Source organism: Pinus tabuliformis, chromosome 2_1, assembly GCF_031772625.1.
Source record: "Pinus tabuliformis cultivar Carrire ecotype Pingquan chromosome 2_1, CPIR1, whole genome shotgun sequence".
Taxonomy (NCBI): Eukaryota; Viridiplantae; Streptophyta; class Pinopsida; order Pinales; family Pinaceae; genus Pinus; species Pinus tabuliformis.
Genome location: NC_142299.1, coordinates 805,088,678 through 805,108,379, shown reverse-complemented (window position 1 = coordinate 805,108,379; position 19,702 = coordinate 805,088,678).

Sequence of the window (19,702 nt, the reverse complement as noted above, 5' to 3'; positions counted from 1 at the left end):
GTGCTCATTGTGGTCCTTGTCATCTTGGAAAAGAAAAATTTCAAGATTCAAATTAATGCCCATGAGATATAAAATGAAGTCCCGACTATAGTTAGGATGGCTTAATAGAGGGGTTGACATCAATGCCTTTTTCAAGGCATCGAAAGATCATTGTGCTTGGTCGTCCCATCCAGAAATCGTATCCTTTTTTAGAAGGTGCATGAAATACTTTGTGATCTCGACATAGTTGGTAATGAATTGGTGTAATAATTCTATTTTTTCTTACAAACTCTAAAGTTAGTTGATACTATGAGGAGGAGGTAGATTGACAATTTCCTTGACCTTGAGAGGATCAACCATGATCACGTACTTGGACATGATGAAATATGCATTTGTGAGGATTAAAATGAATATTTACAGAAGTGGAAACACATATACATGACTTGTAGATGTGCATGATGATCACCTCATTAAGTAGAGTGAGAAGCCAAATCATTCAAGTGTGCCTCCACAATTTTCTTGATGTCATGAAAATCATAATACCCAGCCCACTAGAAAGTGGCCCCAACATTTTTAAGACCAAAAGGTAGTTTCCTACAAATAAAGGTACCCCAAGGACAAATGAAAGTTGTCTTATGTTGATCTTCTAGTTTAATCTAGATCTAGTTATAGCCATAGAAACCATCCATGAAGGAAAATTTATCACTATTGGTGCATTCATCAATTATCTCATCAATGAATGGGGTTGGGTAGTTATCATTTGGACATGCCTGACTAATATCCCTATAGTCAACATATATTTGAATAGTATCATGTTTTTTGATGACAAGAACAATGTTAGAAACCTGTTTCATTAAAGGCACTGGAGAGATGAATTCAGGTTTGAGAGATTTTTTGACTTCTACCTTGATGGAAGCAACATTGTGAGGATTGATTGGTTGGAGCCTTTTCCAAACTTGCTTAGCCCCTTCATTAGTAATGATTTCATGCTCTACAATATGAGGATCAATTCCATGCATTTATTCATAGGAATAACCAAAAATGTCACGAAATTATTTGAAAAGAGTGGTATAGGTAGCTATCTTATCTAGAGTGCAATCCTCTCTAATCATAATGTTTTCCATGACCCCAAGTTTCACGAAAATATTGAAGGGAATAATAAGATAAATGTTTTCCAAGTTCCCTTTAGAGAACACATCATGTGTCGTGATAGGATGTTGTGCCCAATTGACATTTCATGATGAAATGAGGTAACATAAATCATCATACAGATGTTCTGAATAAGGGAGAAAAGATTACCAATGCTGAGATTATTCCCAAGGTGGATCAAAGATCTTCATGGCTTCCAATATGGCTTCATTAGATGACATTGTAGTATCAAGGAATTCGTGGGAACTATAATTATTGATATCCCATGTGGGTGAGGAATAAGCATCAAGCTCCACATCATGTGAGAAACTTGGCTTAGGGTCAGTAGTCACCATTTGGATAGAATGATAATCCAACTGAGTGGGCCTCAAAAGCATCTAATCGTCATGCATTTTAATGTCCAAAGGAGAAGGGGTTATCGAGGGCTTGTCAAATCCATCGAAATACTAAGTAAAAAATGCGATCATGTTGATAGTATTGGACAATTATGATGTTTCAAGAGGAACCTAGGGAAAAGTGCCCATTAATAAAGAGTATTTGAACATCCTTGCTCCACCACTTTTAATAGTTAAAGGGGAATATCCTACAAATGGAACCGACTGAATATCATGAAAATGAAAATCATGCTTGCAAAATGTCAACTGATCCATAGTGATTATTTTACCATGATGGGAACATCATGACATGGAAGACAAACGAAACAATAGTAGTCATGGAATAAAACCAACTTCACTCGAGTAATATATTATAATCTAACATTCCATCGATGACCTTAACTTCAATTGATAATGTTTTACCCTATATCTCTATAGGAAAAGCAATAAAATCCCATTTAGGTTGCAAGGTATGTCCATTAAAGTAATTTAACATAGCCTTAGGCAACAACAAAGTTGGTGAGCTAAGAGATTTCCAACACTTCAATGACATAATATAGGTAGATGCCCCTTCATCCAAGATTGTCTAATGAATGTGCCATCTAAATATGTGGACCATGATCTCGAAGCCTAGATGATGTGGAAGATGGGGTTTCCATGGGGATGGATCGAAGGTGATTAAATTTGAATATGAGGGATCTTATCCAGCAATGGTAGTTATAACTGCCTTACATTGCATGTAGAAACCTTTCAAAATTTCAAGTGAAGACATAGCAGTAGGTTCTTGGGCCAGATCCTTGACAATAATGTAGTTGTGAGTGGTTTTTACATTAGGATAATGCATATTTGTATGAAGAACCTTTAGGAGGACACAATACATTTCTCAATGATGGTTTATCAAAATGGAGAAGGCCGTCAGGTTGAGTAGGGATCACATGTTTCAATGTGGAAGTACCACTCTCAGGATTCTCATAGTTATGTGCTCTAGTCATGACATTAATTGGTTGTTCAACCATAAAGATATCTTGCATGGATAATGAGGCATTTGTTGGAAGAATTCCCCAAATCCCCCCTTATTGAGGAGGTGGAGGGTTCATAACCATATGTTGTTTCTAGGCTAAAAATGGATTTTTCGAGACAATAGTTTGACAAGAAGTGGCTTGTTGCAAGAAATAATGGTGGATCTCATCCATCAGAGACACTCATGAGTAATATGGTCCTCCCCACAAATATTATAGGAAAATAGTTTGTTTTATTTTTCTCTTCTGTGCTACCCCAAATGGTTTCTTGGGTTTGAGGTTATCCTTATTCAGTATTAGAAGTTTTATTGAACTTTCTTTTCTTCTTTTAGTTTCCAGGTTTCTAGGGATTCTTCAAAAGTGTTAATTAGATGAAATTTACCTTGGAGGTTTGAACAAGAGAAATAGGAGTTTAAGTAGTAGAATCAGTAGCTAGGGCACTAGAATAGATGTTCATTTTTCCCTTTTGAGTGAATTAATGGCCTATATTTCCTGATAATACAGACCCTATCACACTATCAATAGGGGATCTAAGCTTGGGTTTCTATACACCATTCAATGACTAAGGAGTATTAGGAATGATTTCATATCTAGTACCTGCTTGATAATAGATTAGGTCCAATAAATAGGCATGCATGATGTCTTTTTCCTCACCTTGGGCTCCTACCTTGGAAACAACTTTAGTAATCCTAGGAAATAGAGACTTGGTAAACCACTCACATACTAACTCATTAGGAAACTTGGTTTTGAATAGGCTTCATGTCCATCTCCACTCATGAACATTATTAGAGATGTGGGTGGAAGTATCTTGATGGAATTTTGTGAGTATATGTTAATTTGGAAGCTCAGGGAAAAATTCCCTCCTCTAGACATCCTTCCTCATCAAAAAAGACCCCTCTTATCCCTTGGAATAATTTAATTTGGCTATTAAAAGTATATAGAAACCCATGTGTGCACAAAAGGTCATATCGGCCCAAAAGAGAAACTAGACACTCTTGGAAGCATATAAACACAAGTCAAGTGACCCTCATTTTCACATCATTCATACAAGTTTGAAGTTGGTTCGTAAAGATTGGTTCATACAAGTCTAAAGTTCCATGGTCTGAGCTCACATGTGTGGATTAGGGTTTTTGGTTTGTAGAAACAAGGTTGGAATAAGGAAATTTTTGTTGTAGCCGCATGCATACAAGGTGCTCCCTACAACTAGAGTGTTATATCCACACACATGATGACTAGCTTTGTGTGGCTAGGACTTAGGGAGTTTTGATTATAGGCTCAGGAACTTTGATTCTAACTAGTATTATTACTAGGACCATATTTTGGATGTTGTATGGTTGGTTTTACTGGATATTCTTGTTATTGATAAATTGGATCATTGTACTCTCTTTTTGCTAAACATTTTATGAAAATCTAGTAAGAAGAAGAATTTGAAATGGCTTTTCCCTAGTCTTTGACCAAACTTGGTGTCTCTTATTGTTCAATGAATTTAATTCTCTATCTACAATTTCTATTAACCACTCAAAGATTTAATTGTTCTTGAAGATTTCTAATTGAAGATAAGAATTAGACAAATTAATTGTAATAACATAGAAGAGTGGAAAATTAACATGGTTTTAGAGCTAAGGTGAAGCATATCCCAAGGAGTCAAGTGGTGTGAGCAATAATTCTTCAAAGAAGGCTGAAGAAGTCTACTTGACTGGGTCAAGATTTCCACCTCTTTCTTCAAGGATAATGAAAATTTGGGAAAATCATATAACTTTGTTGTTTGGAAGATTAGGTTGGAAGTTATACTAGATGACAAGGATGTTTTGGAATATGTGCAAGGGAAGGTACTTAAGCCTCTAGAAAAAATTTCTACTGCTATAAAATCTAGGTACAAGAAAGGTGGTCTCAAAGCTAATAAAATTATCATTGATGGTTTACAAGATCATTTGCTTGTTTATGTTGGTAAATTGAAGGCATCTAAGGATATGTATGACAAGATGGTGGGGATGTATGAGGTCATCAACTTGAATCACATTCTCTCCTTGAAATATCAACTCAAAGAGATAAATATGAACAAGGAGAATTTTTGCAATCCTATATCATGAGGGTATCATGTTTAAGGGATCAATTGAAAGTTGCAAGTGAGCAGGTAACTAATAGGGAGTTGGTATTGATCACTCTTCAAGGTCTTCCTCCTATTTGGGAAAACTTCATCGCTACTCTAAGCAAAAATAATGTATTTCCAACATCTGATGATCTCGTTAGTAAATGTACGCAAGATGAGTCGAAGATTATAGATAGAGGAAGAATTCAAAATCATGAAGAGGGAGAGCCCTCGACATTTGTTACTAAAGAAAATAAGAGAAAAGGAAGATAAATTACATCTAGTTTAAGAAGGAATCCTCCTAAATCAAAAGGATATAATAAAATATTAAGTAATGTTGAATGCTACAATTTCCACAAGCATGGTCACTTTTCCGAGACTGTTCGAGAAAGAGAGATGCTCCAAGATCCAATTGAAGTTACAATAGCAATAGAAGTGATGATAGATGAAGTGATGATACAAAAAGATAGGATGATAGAAGAAGAAGGGATGATAGAAGGAGAAACAATACTCTGAATGCTCATGAAGAAAGTCCTCATTCTCAAAAGAAGTCAAGGAACTCCATGTATTGAAGTAATGTAGCTACTAGTCAATCTGAATATATTTTTATTTCAACCCTTTCTAGTTCTTCTCCTCTTGATTCATATAATAGCTGGTTGGTAGATAGTGGGGCTTATAAAAACCTCTCTAGGTATAAGTAAGCCCTCTCAAATCTGGTTGAAAGGGAGACAGGTTTGAATATTATCCTTGGGAACAACTCTACATATCCAGTGAAAGGTTTTGGTTCTATCAAATTTCATTTGGACTCTAGTGAATCCATCCTTCTTCATGATGTTTTCTATGTTTCATAATTAAAGAAGAACCTGGTATTTATTTCTTCTCTAGAAGATAAAGGTATGAGAGTAGCCTTCATAAAAGGTAAAGTCCTCACATGGTCTAGGAAATCCCACATGAGGGATGCATTCACATTAGGATCTAGAGTTGAAGGACTCTATAGAGTTACTGGGAGACCTATATTGACAATGGTCCACAACACTAATTATCAAAGTGAGCTATCGCACAGAAGTGAAAACAAGTTGAGGGGACCATTCCACTCTAGCTAGATCAAGTTTGATGATATCCTAAACTGAATGAAGTAGAAGTGACAGAACATGCTTAGAAGGATCCTATGATTGATGAATATAAATAAATCATGAAGAATGATGTATGGGATGTTGTGTCGATATCTAAGGGAAAGACTGTCATAAATTCAAAATGGCTAATGCATGGACCTAATGAGAATTACAATGCAAGGTTCATGGCTCAAGGTTTCTCCCAGAAAGAGGGATAATTTTATGATGATATATCAGCTCATGTTTCCCACTACAATACTATTAAATCAATTGTTGCCCTTGTTGCCAATCATGGATGGAAAATTCACCAGTTGGATGAAAAGATGAAATTTCTTCATGGTATGCTATAGGAAGAAGTATGTGTTGAGCATCCATAGGGATTTGAAATACAAGATAGGAAGAAAGCTCCTCAAGCCTCACATGTTCACATTAATAGTTACTTGATGGAGCTTGGATTCACAAGAAGTAGCACTGGATCTAATCTCTACTTCAAGGTGGTTTAAGGTATGCATTTGATTTTGGTTTTATACATTGAAAATATATTCTTGACAGGTAGTAAGCCTTTAATGATCAAGTGTAAGAGGGAGTTGGCCTCTGGGTTTGAGATGAAAGATCTTTGCCTAAGATATTCTTTTGAAACTCTAAGACTCCATCATATGCCAACTGATGAGAAAATTGCAGACATAGATTAGCTTGCACTGATGGATGTGACCCTTCTAGGTAAGGGTCTCGGTTGATCAAGGATAGTGAGTTATGATCTTCCCCCCTGTTTGAGATTTGAGGGTGAGGTATTAAGACTTAGAGATCCTAGGGTTGATGGACCTTTAGATTTGGTACAATATACCCTAGTTGGAATTTGGATTTCCCACCCATCTCACCAATGGGTGTTTGCTGCTTCAGTTAGGAATGATCCTTATCAATTATGGTAAGTGGAATCTCGCTCAAGCTAGAGATGCAGGTGTTCTACCACTGACTCTTGAGGGTCATGTTGGGAAGATCAACAGGGTTTCCTGGGTTATAGCATTGACTAGCAAATATTTTGGGGTTGTGGAGTTGAGCTCCCCACTAGAAGAGTTTACCAAGTTATAGCATTGGAATCCTCGCTAGCAGAGATTGATGGGTCATAGAATTGAGCTCCCCACAAGAACATTTTTTTGGTTGTAGCATTGGATTCCCTGCTAGTAGAGATTCTTGGGTAGTAGCATTGGGCTCCCCTCTAGTAGATATTCCCAGGTAGTAGCATTGGCTCCATGCTAGCGATTCTAGGTGGTAACATAGGCTCCCCGATATATATATAGGGTTGTATATTGAGATCCCCTATGATGTCAAATTATTCTTCTTTTAGATTTGAGAGTGTTCAATATATTAGTAGAGATTAGCAGCGATGAGTAGAGATGAGCATAGATGGGCTGAGATGAGACAAGATGAGTATAGATTACATTTGATTTGATATGGGGCACATGTTGCAGTCGATAATTTTTCCCTAGCTGAGAGGAAGTGTTAATTTGGAAGCTCAGGGACAAATTCCCTCCTTTGGAACAACTTCCTCATCAAGAAATACCCCTCCTAGCCCTCAGAAGAATTTAATTTGGTTGAGGAAAAATATATGGAAACCCACATGTGCACAAAAGGTCAAGTCAACCCAAAAGAGAAATTAGGCAACCTTGGAAGCATATAAATACAAGTCAAGTGATGCTAATTTGGGCATCATCATCAAGCATCTTCTTCTTCTATCTTCTTTGGTTTGGTTTGCACAGGTCTGAAGTTGGTTCGGGGAGATTGGTTCATACAAGTCCAAAGTTGCAAAGCTTGAGCTCGCACATGTGCATTAGGGTTTTTGTTTTGTAGTTACAAGGTTGGAACAACACAATTTTGGTTGTAGCCACATGCATCTAGGATGCTCCCTACAGCTAGAGTGTTGCATCCACACACATGATCACTAGCTCCATGTGGCTAGGACTTAGGGAATTATGATAGTTGATTGTAGACTTTGACCATTGACCATAGGCTTTGCAAATTTTATTCTAAATAGTATTGTTGTTGGCCTCACCTTTTGGATGTTGTATGGTTGTTTTGCTAGATAGTCTCATAATTGATGAATTGGACCATTGTACTCTCTCTTTGTTGAAAATTTTATGACAAACTAATAACAAGAAGAATTTTAAAGGGTTTCCCCCTTGTGGGGTTTTTCCCTTGTCTTTGACCAAACATGGTATCTCTTATTTGTATCTTATTGTTTATTGCATTTACTGTTCTATATACAATTTCTTCTAATCAATGGAAGATTTAATTATGCTTGAATATTGCTAATTAAATATAAAAATTGGGCTAAAGTAATTGTAACAACATAGAACAATGGAAAATTAATAGTATATCAGTTCTAGTTTTGTATCTAACAAATAGTTGGTAATGGTTAATAAAGGTCAGTGCTAAAGACATAAAGTTATCATAAGGATCTCTTTAGATCAATGTACAATTTCGTAACATTGTTGATAAGAGTCTTCTAGAAATGATGCAGCGTAATGCTATCATCCATAAAAGAGTTAGACAAGAACCATAGGTGGTATGTGATGATGTGATATGTAAGGTATTATCTAGGTTTATTATTGAACTTAGGAATGTCAATTGGCAATTTATATTACACTACAGGCCATGCAGGGTTGTGCTTGATGGGATCATTCATTAACTTTAGAATATCAGGTATTCCAAGGGCTTCCAAGAATGGTGAGTTAATGATCCCTTGGGAGGAAGTGGTACCCATTATGACCTATATGGAGGTTGTGATCTTCCCATACCATGGTTTCCATAAGTGGTATGAATTGTCAAGGAATTGGCTTGACTAGAGGGTTTAGCTCCAGTGCTCATGTGTGTATCATGAAGGGTAGTGCTATTAGGGGGAATTCCCCTAGTGGAAAAAGGATTCCCAAAAGGTTGTTGACCTTCAAAGACAAAAGGGTATTCCAAGAGGAAATTCCCAAATAGGTTGGTACCCTAAGGATTAAACACAATACTAATGATAGTGCCCTTAACTCCTTGGATACTCCAAGGAAATGAAATGCACCCCTAGAAATCATATTCTCCTAACTGTTGATTATCCCAAGGAAATGTGAGCCCACCAAAAGCATAAATGACTCTAACTATGCTAGGGAACAACATAGACCTGGTATGACCATTCCAACTAAATGGAAATCTAGCATTGGTTGTGAATGAACTGCCTAAGGATATGCCAAGACCAACAATGGGTAGTGTAGATGCATATGTGAATGTGGAGTTAAACCCCCCTAATTTTGACCTTAGTATGCTACTCATAGTGGAACTAGAGCCTCCACCAAAAATGAATGGAGTGAGTGTGGTCTATGATGTGGGGAAACCCATAGTGGATGAACTATGGAGGAATATGTGATCCCATGATATTCTTCGAAAAGGAGAAGATTGTATCAAAGGAGGTGGTGTAGATAGGGCCTATGGTAGTAGAAAAATGTATAGAAGTTGTCTCAAATACACCATTATTGGAAATAGGTGTGGACACACTATGGTATTCCATTGAAGTGGCATCACTTGCAACAATTTTGGTAAGGACCAGGTGAGTGGAAAGATATAGTCAAGTCAACACCCCCACCTAGGAATATGGGTGATGAGATGTGATTCATGGGGTAATGAGAATGAGGTGTAGGAGTTTCTTTAATGACTTCACGAACTGTAGGTTCAACCCCTTGAGAATCACCCAAAATGGCCCCTAAAGTGGGTATGCTTGAAGTAGTGGTACGGTTAAAATTACATCTATGGGAATCTGGACCCTCCTCATCAAAAGAAAGGCCCTCAAGATGGTGATAAAGACACAAAATAAAGTCAACCATGATGGAAGCAAAGGATGAATGCAAAAGTGTCAAATAAATGAAACCTAAGGCCACTAAACATGGCCAAATAGCATACACCTATCAAATCTCAGGAGAAAGAACACAAACCAGTAAACCCAAGGGATCTTCCCATAGTGGGAGCTCGGTTGATTAGGGCCAAAGTTAGTTTTGAAGATACGGTCGAGCAAATTACATTAGCCTCCTTATTAACGTCTCAATGCCCAGTGTAAGTACCCTTAATTATGCACATGGACCCTTTGAGGGATCTGAGTCAATACTAACCAACATCTATCCCAGGTATGACAAGTACATCCCAATTTCAGTCACCTATGTAAGGTCCCTAAGATTATGTCACATAGTATTCTAATGTATCAAGGACTCAATAAAATCACCTAGAGATGGCATCTTCCAGTTTTTACTCATGGAGAGTTTTGTATTATGAAAGAAGAGACATAAACAAAATATTGAGGACCTAATTTAAAGAGTAGATAAAGGAAAATTGTCCCTCTTTCATATCAAGTGAAAAATAATTATTATAAGATATTTAAATGGTTGGAATATAGATAAATTAACTCATTCTCTAGCTTATTTAATCTCAAATCATCTTTCTTTCGAAACAATCCATCCAATTTGGTCCAAACCTTAAGAGGATTTTGACAACCATCTACATGAAATAACAAATCAAGGGTGATGGACAAACATATAATCCCATAGGCTTCATCCATTTTGTCAAAGTAATTTTATTTCCAAGTTGTTGAAGTGGGCTTAATTTTAGTTACCATTGTGATCCTATAAATTCCCTTGTTGTGCAACAATAATTAAATCTTTGATTTTGAATCAAAGTAATTAAAACGAGTGATAACCATAGTAATATTTACCATTCTCTTTGGGTTTCTCTAATATTATGAAATTTTCAGCAAAATATTAGTAGTTTTCAAAATATTACTTATGCTCTGATACAATGTTTGATTTTAAGCACAAGCACATGATTTAAGTGTGAAACTATATTGTGTGCTATTACAAAACAAGAGAGAAGAGACAATATAAATCTCAATAAAATTGACTAAGTAACCAAAGATACAATTTGAATTATGCATGAATATTTGATATGATATTATTGTTGAATATGAATAAAATAAATAGCCTCTCAAGGAGAGAAAAAAAAAGTCAAACTTGTGCATGAACTCAGTTAACTAATTAACATTCCTAGAATAGCTAGTAAGTAAAAAATGGGGTGGGACATCCTAAATTAGAAAAATATCTAATGATAAGGTTAATTGAAAGTAATTGGACTTTAAAATCAATTAACTAGCATAATAACACTAACATGCAAAATCTCCCCTTGTAAACACAAAAAATAAATTGAAAGTCAATAGATAAGATAAGAATGTGAGTCAATAAGGTGGTTACATATGTTATCTACAACAATAAGAGAGAAAATTCATATTGAACCCAAGGGATAAGAAAATTAAAAATAATGGAGTGGAAATAGCTATTTTATAGCCAAATCAATTCATATTCACTACCACTTGTCATCCTAGGTATCACCCCTAATAAACATGGACTTGCTAAAAATAGAGAATGCTAAATTTAGGAATGATACCAAATGGTAGGGAAAGTCTAGTAATGAATAAAAGGTGATAATATGTTTCCTTAATGATGCATGTAAATGATGGCCTAAGTGAGTCCAATCAAAATAGTCTCAACCACTCCAAAGGACCCATATACATCCACACCAATTTATGAACCAATATCAAAGATAGATAAACCCATGGTAGCCCATACCATTCTGCATCCTTTAACTCAAATTCCCTTCTTCTACCCACCACTTATAACCTTATCATATCAATCCATTGTCACTCTCACCCTCTCCAATATGATTTTGGATATCCTTGTATGGTATCTTGAACCTACCGCCATGGTTCCTATGTAAATAGAAGTGTTAACTTACTATACATAATTGGTCCCCCTCCCTTACCAACCCCATTCCCAGACACTACTAGTACAATTAAGGGCACTACGAAAAAATACAGAGGGTACCAATAAACCTACTTGGGGTAAGAAAAATATGAAATCATAATAAAATACTACAACCACCCCACAAGTCCCCCCTCCTTGTGGATTGTTCCAGACTCAAGGCCATCCCACTAATCATTTCCCCTCTCTCCCTAAACTTTTTGAATTTGATCCAATAACCACAAATTATTCCTTTGTTACCAATCCTACCCTCTAGCAAAACCTCTATAGGATCATCCTCTCTTAGGCACAATAAAAATGTGTAAACTAACCATGGCATGGTCCATATTCTTAACACATTTCAATGACACACATCATTTTTTGATCTCTTATTATTTTAGGAAATTTTGGTTAATTTTGTCAACTGACTCTTTTGACTCAACAACCAAGTCCTCAAGCAACCTCAAACATCACTCTAAATACATCCACTATTTACTACATATCCACCTTAGTGAATGTGGGTAATAGTTACTTATGTGCACTATGAAGGCTAGAGGATCATATCACCTACCTTTTTCCATTGATTATCTAACATTACATCCAATTTGTGGTTTAAATTCAATGTACAACCACTCTTGAACAACTTCAGGCATTCATATAGAAATCTTTGAGCATTTCATCCACCTCACAAGGCTCACCTCTCTCACATCTAAGAAAATGAGAAATTTCTCTTGCATCCATAACTATTTATTTCATTGGCACACAAGAAGAAATATATTTTTTCCCTCTCACCTTCCACATTTGGTCCATGGACCCAAACTACCCTTGGGATGCAATGCATCATTGGTTGTATTTTCTCCCACTCAAAGCATTTCAATATATGGGACCCATAGATGGAACCCGCACAAAGAATTTCAATCTATGGAACACATAGATTGTGTGGAGGAGACTAGATATCATATTCCAAATAGTCATATTGATTGGTTCAAAAAGCTAATCCTTGCACTTTATGCATTCAAAGAATGAAACATGGTTGACATCTCCCCTACTATTGAAGTGGAATTTCCATGAAACTAGGAATCATCAAAGAAATTCTCCTTTGGGAAACATGTTCCCAAAGGAGATATTTTCCTACAACTATATCTTTCAATAATTTCAAGATATCTTCAATGTTGAGATGTCTTGCCTCAACCCTACCATTGTATAATTTTGAATTAACACATGGAATAACTCTAAACTAGTAAACCACTAAACTAGTAAAATACCTCGTTGATTTAAAAACAGTTGATGAGGATTAATGCTATGACATAATGGAATTATATGATAATGGAATTTAATTCATTGCTACCTATTAGACATTAGGAATAGGTAAACTAGTCTTAGGATCTCATCTCCGAGGATGAATTTTTATGCCATTTGGGCGATATCTATGTTTCTTCAAGAAAGTGTGAGAAGTTGATATAGGAGGCACATCTGTGTTAGATGGTAGGGAATTTTGGTATGGAGAAGAAAATGGAAATGTTGTAAAATTACTTATATTGAGAAAATATCTAATAGGACATCAATAGATATATCATATCATGCACTACCAATGGCATTGAAAAAACTTGACATCAAGAAGCATCAATGTAGACTCCTTAAACCCTAGATAGCCCCTAGGAGTCCATCTCCATCGAAACATAGCATGGAAATGGTTGTGTATTTTTTTTAATATCATTTCTCTTGTGACATACCCATCCTACTCACCCCAAGTAAGAGGCAGCCACTAGGCAGGTTTAGCTCCCATTTTGCGGTCATGGGAATGGAACTTTAAAGTTTATACCTTCTTTCTCACCCTCTTATCCTTTATTGTGATAATTATACCTTGTTATATATATATATATATATATATATATATATATACTTTCTATTCCATTTGATGTACTTTCTATGGAGGACTTTTGCAGATGTTCCGACCTCCAACCACAACACTCAACTGGACAAGGTTTCCACTTGGCCAATCTCAGGATTGTGCAATCTCTGTGACCACATTAAGGGAATTTTAAGGTCTAAAATGGGCCTCCTAAGAAAAATGTACAACCAAAATAAACTTTATAAGAACCAATAGGATTCAAGATGATGATGTCAACCATGGGGGATGATTCACCATTTTTGGAGTAAAAAAGTAAAAAGATTAAAAAATAATAAAATAATAAAAATACTTTTTCAACTCATATTTTCAACTTATCTCCCTAAGGTTTTACTCAAATTTCGAGCGGGAGTACTCGTTGGATGCAAAATTTAATTCCTCATCCAAGGAGTACCCTTGTTGCATACTTACGATGGACCATGCTACATGAAAAGTGAGAAATACATGAAAAAAATGTGATTGCAATCACGTTTTTCATGTATTTCTCATTTTTCATGTGGTATGGTCCATCAAGAGTATTCAACATGGGTACTCCTTGGACAAGGAATTTTTTTTGCATCCAACGAGTGTCTACTCTTGAAATTTGAGCAAACCCATAGGGAGATAAGTTGAAAATACAAGTTGAAAAAATAGTTTTTTCATTTTTCCCTCTAACATTTGATGATGTAATCTAATATTATTTTATTATTTTATAATTTCCTTAGGAGGTCCATTTTAGACCTCAAAATTCCTCTAATGATCCGAAATTGACATGCTTAGGGTTTATCTCCTACAATTAGGATAAGGTTTAGGCTTTCTACTCGTTCTAAGGTTGAGATGCACTTCTCTTCACTGCATTGAAGTGACTCGCTACCCTTTCCATGGCTCGATTATGGGATTTTTCCACAATATTTTGCAATGCAACTAAGGAGGTCTTCTTTGTTCATATTTAGATGCCTTTCCTCCTGATGTTGATCATCTTGATCCATCTTTCTTGACCAAGGCCCTAATTCAGAAGTCCCTTATACCTCTAGAACGACTACAAATCTTGACATCGATGGAAAGAAGCCATTAACTCCTTTCACAGTGTTACCCCTACTGAGATTGGGTAATAGATTCTCTAATAGGGTTTGGCTCCTCTTGGTTTCCTCAATTATGAATAAGGAGTTTCAGAAATGGCGGTTTTGGCACATTATCGGCCATTACCTACCATGGGCTTGGTGTTAACTCTTGAAAGGACTTCACCTCTCCTACCACATGTTGATGATGCTTGGATATGCTTCAAGATTGCAAGTAGTTCCAGGGTGCTATGCAAAAACTTTTGGTTCCCCACCAACACCATAAGGATGCTACTGACATATACCCAGTCTGCTAAGAATGCAAGGTTAGCTAAGCCTTTCTGCAAGATCCTTCGACTAATCTTACACTTTGAGGGAGAAATTCCTCCTTCGATGCTCTCATGACACACTCTGTGTAGATGCACAATATTTGAATCGAAATAAAAAGAGTAAATATGGAATTTCAACCCTTTCCTGCACACACAGTTTATATGTAATCCTTTGTATGAATAAAAACACGTCTATGAGCCCTCTGCTTCCCTTCAGATTTATTCCAAGGCCCTGAGATCACCCCCCTTGCCTCCCATGACTAATGTTTCATCACTTTTTATACAATTTAAGCATTTTATTGAAATAATGTTTAGAGACGTACTTAACTCCCAAACTTAGGTTAATTACTATTTATTATTATATCATAGGCATGGAATCGACACCAATAATCCCTTCGCACAATATTTTTCTTCCTTTTCAAAAGCCCTAATTTAATTGGTTTATTTATCAACATAGTTTATTCGATAATCAACACAAAGGCATAGATAGGCCCAACTTTCCATCATTGCTATATTTTTCATAGAGATATCATCACCTATATAGGCCATAATAACATACAATAGACAAACATTTAGAACTATGACAACAACATGCAATACCATTTATCAGCAGACAATATAATAGATAAAGGTCTAGAGTTGTGACAAAAACATGTAATATCATTTATTAACAAATAAAATAATGGAAATAAGTCCAGAACTGTGACAACAACATGCAATATCATTTATCAACAGACAATGTAACGGACCCAAGTCGAGAACTTGATTGTAAGTACTTATCTTTTATTTGCAAGGTAACTGATTCGGGGACAAGGACTCTCCACCCAACCATATATAGATGCAACCACGATTACTAGTTGTTGTCACCCTTGAACTGGATTCTAGAGTCTAAGGGGAATTCTTTCTTAAGGGAATGAACATTAGCTACGAACAACATTGGGACTCTAGAGGACCTCTTCCGTAATCCTAATAGTTTTTGACTATCTAATGTCAACATGGAGAGTCCATAAGTGCTCCACCTCGCCTTGTGCGTAAACATAGTGATTCACTCCCTCTAAGAGTCCAGAGTCCACTGTGACCATCATATCCATTCAAGTCTTCCTTGTGAACTGCTTTAGGATTGTCTCTTCCCAAGTTTTTGCGAGGCTCCAGAGACATCCATCTTAACCCACAACCTCCAGGGGACCCAAGATATTATAGGGTTCCAGATATTTAATTCCAACCCACAGCCTCTAGGGAGCCAAGCTGTTACAGGGCTCTAAAGACATTTGTCTCAACCCAAAACCTTCAAGGGCCCAAGTTGTTACAGGTCTCTAGGGATCTTATATCAACCCATAGCCTCTAGAGACCCCAAGTTATTACAAGTCCATTTAATAGCATCTCAACCCACAACCTGAGAATTGATCCCCTTCACTTCTCTTTTCTTCTCTTCTCTTTTGCAACTCTACTAACTTCCCTAATAGGATGTTTCTCATCTTTATTCTTGGTACGATATATGGATCTCCACTCGACTGGGATCTCCCCTCTCCTTAATGGATACTCTTCCCATAATTTTTTTCTCGAATTTTGTCAGGTTTTGTTAATACCACAAAAATCCTTCCCCCTCTTTCAAAATAACCTTCTCACTATTATATCTTTCTTCTTCTTCCTAGTATATCTTGCCTTGGAATTCGCCACTACCCTTTTGTTGATCTTCGTCCTCTTTTCTTGTTGCCATACCTTAAGCACATGGGTTGTGTACTTTTTTATATAGCTTATTCAATTTAGAGAGTTTTTCCATTAAATTATTACACCAACAGTCTCTAATAGATGTCTATCAATTCAACTTCTTTCTTTTCACAAGAAACCATAACTTCCCAAGCAATCCATCCTCTTCCCTAGCTTTGGAATTTGTGTCCCTTGACTTAGTTTTCCCTTTTTTTTCTTTTTCATGTCTTTTTAACATATTTACAATGTATTTTATGAGAGAACCTTGGGAGGAGTTATCACAGTCCCCTCCCCCTTGCGGGAACACTACCCTCATTGCTCTTCCACCGATAAGCCATATCAAAATTTCATAGCATTATATACATAGATTTATACATTGTTTATAGTTTAGACACGCTTGCTTTACCCAACAAACAAGAAAGGGAAATTTTATTTCATGGTGTCATTCATTTCCCATGTGACCTCCTCTAGCCGAAAGTGCTTCCATCACACCTTGACTTGTTCTATGGCTCAATTCCAGAGCTTGAGATTCCTCCAATCTAGAATGAAAATTGGTTTTGGCTATAAATATCCTTTCGGTTCCACCTGTAGCACATACCAATAAATCATGTGATTAGAGTTCGAAACATATCTTTTTAAGGAAACATGGAAAACATCATGAAATTTAACTAACGGAGGTAAATCCATCCTATATGCCACTAACTCAACCCTCTCAAGGACTTAGAATGGTTCACAATACTATGTTTCCAACTTGGAACATGTCCCAATTCTTAGGGAACTCCTTCTAGGTTTGACTCTTAAGTAAACATGTTCCCCAACTTGAAAGCATCATATGTTGATTTGCATAGCTTTTCTGTCTATCATGTGCCACCTTCAAAATCTAATTTATGTTCTACACCCATTGTTCCATATCCTTGAGCATATAAGGTCTTGTATGGATTATATTAATCGGGTCACTCCAACTAATAGGAGTTTTACAAATCCTTCCATACAATGCCTCAAAGGGGCTCATCTATATGGACTATTGGTTTCCATTATTATATGTAATTTCCACAAGTGGAAGATATTCTTCCCATTTCTTAAGTTGATGCATCACATACATCCTTAACATGTCCTCAAGGATTTGATTAATCCTCTCTATTTTCTCATATGTTTGTGGATGATAGGTTGTACTAAATATCAATTCACTTTCCAATCCTGCAAACAGTTCCTTCCAAAACTTGGAAGTGAACCTAATATCCTTATCTGACACAATCTTCTTGGGGATGCCATGTAGTCTCACAATCTCCTTTATAAATATTTGTGCTATGTCACTAATGGAATTGGTGGATTTGACTGCCACAAAATGAGATACCTTGTTAAGCTTATCCACCACTACCATGATTATGTCATGCTACTTATATGTTTTAGGAAATCCGGTAATGAAATCCATAGAAATTTCCTCCCACTTCCATTTTGGAATGGGGATAAGCTGCAAAAATCTAGTTGGGTGTCTGCACTCAACCTTTACTTACTGGTATTCTATGCATCTTGCCATGAAATCAACCACTTCCTTTTTCAAATTTTACCAATAATAGAACTTTTTGATGGTTGTAAGGGTGTTTTGATAACCCGGATGACTCGAATAAGGCTTATTGTGGAATTCTTTCATTATTATCCCTTTTATCTCGCCATTATTAGGCACACAAATCCTACCTTTGAAACTGATTAGGTTTTCCTCGGTGAGACTATACTCTCCATCCTCATTGTGTTGCAACAAAATTTCTCTCAATTTTTGATGTTTCTCATCCTAAAGTCCAACACTTTTGACTTTTTTCTATCAAATTCGTTGTGTAAGAACTTATTGTTGCTAAATTATTTTCCTGAATTCTTCTTCTCAAACCATTGGCAACCTTGTTTTCCTTACATTTTATGTACTTTATTTCACTTAGCATGGCCAACCATCTTGCTTGTCTAGCATTCAACTTCGGTTTCCTAAACAAATACTTGAGTCCACTATGGTCTGTCATGAGTGTGAATTTCCTACCGAGGAGGTAATGTCTCCACATTTTCAAAGCATGAATGATGGAAACCAATTCTAAATCATGAGTGACGTATTTCACCTCATGCCCATTTAACCTCCCGAATTTGTAGAATAATGCTTTCCCTTGCACTAAAAATCCATCAAGTCCTTCCCTTCAAGCATCTATACATACCAAGAAATCCTTGTCAATATCCACAATTCCATTAGGGGAATTTTGAGGTCTAAAATGGGCCTCCTAAGAAAAATGTACAACCAAAATAAAATTTATAAGACCCAATAAGATTCAAGGTGATGATGTCAGCCATGGGGGATGATTCACCATTTTTGGAGTAAAAAAGTAAAAAGATTAAAAAATAATAAAATAATAAAACTACTTTTCAACTGGTATTTCAACTTATCTCTCTAAGTTTTTACTCAAATTTCAAGAGGGAATACTCATTGGATGAAAAATTTAATTCCTCATCCAAGTAATACCCATGTTGCATAATTTTGGTGGACTCTGCTACACGCAAATGAGAAATACATGAAAAAACATGATTGCAATCACGTTTTTCATGTATTTCTCATTTTTCGTGTAGAAGGGTCCATCGAAAATATGCAACATGGGTACTCCTTGGATGAGGAATCAAATTTCTCATCCAATGAGTGTTTCTTCTCTAAATTTGGGTAAACCCATAAGGACATAAGTTGAAAATACAAGTTGAAAAATAGCTTTGTTTTGTTTTTCCCTCTAAAATTTGATGATGTCATCTAATCTTATTTTATTATTTCCATTATTATTTTATAATTTCCTTAGGAGGCCCATTTTAGACCTCAAAAGTACCTTAATGTCAACACTGGCACATTGGTGAGTAACTGCTTTAGTTGTTCAAAGATTTCTACACATTGTGTGGTCCACTCAAATTTCTTCCCTTTCCTCCGCAATGTTGTAATGGGATGGTCTACCTTGGATAAATTTTGAATAAATCTCGTGTAGTATCCTGCCAAACCCATGAATGACCTAAATTTATCCACATTCCTTAGAGTTAGCGACTCCCTTATAGCTTTAATATTCTCAGGATCAACTATTATTCCTTCTTTGGAGACGATATGTCCCAGATAATGTATCTATGACTGGAAGAAGTCACACTTGTTGAGCTTCACATATAGCTTGTGCTCTCTC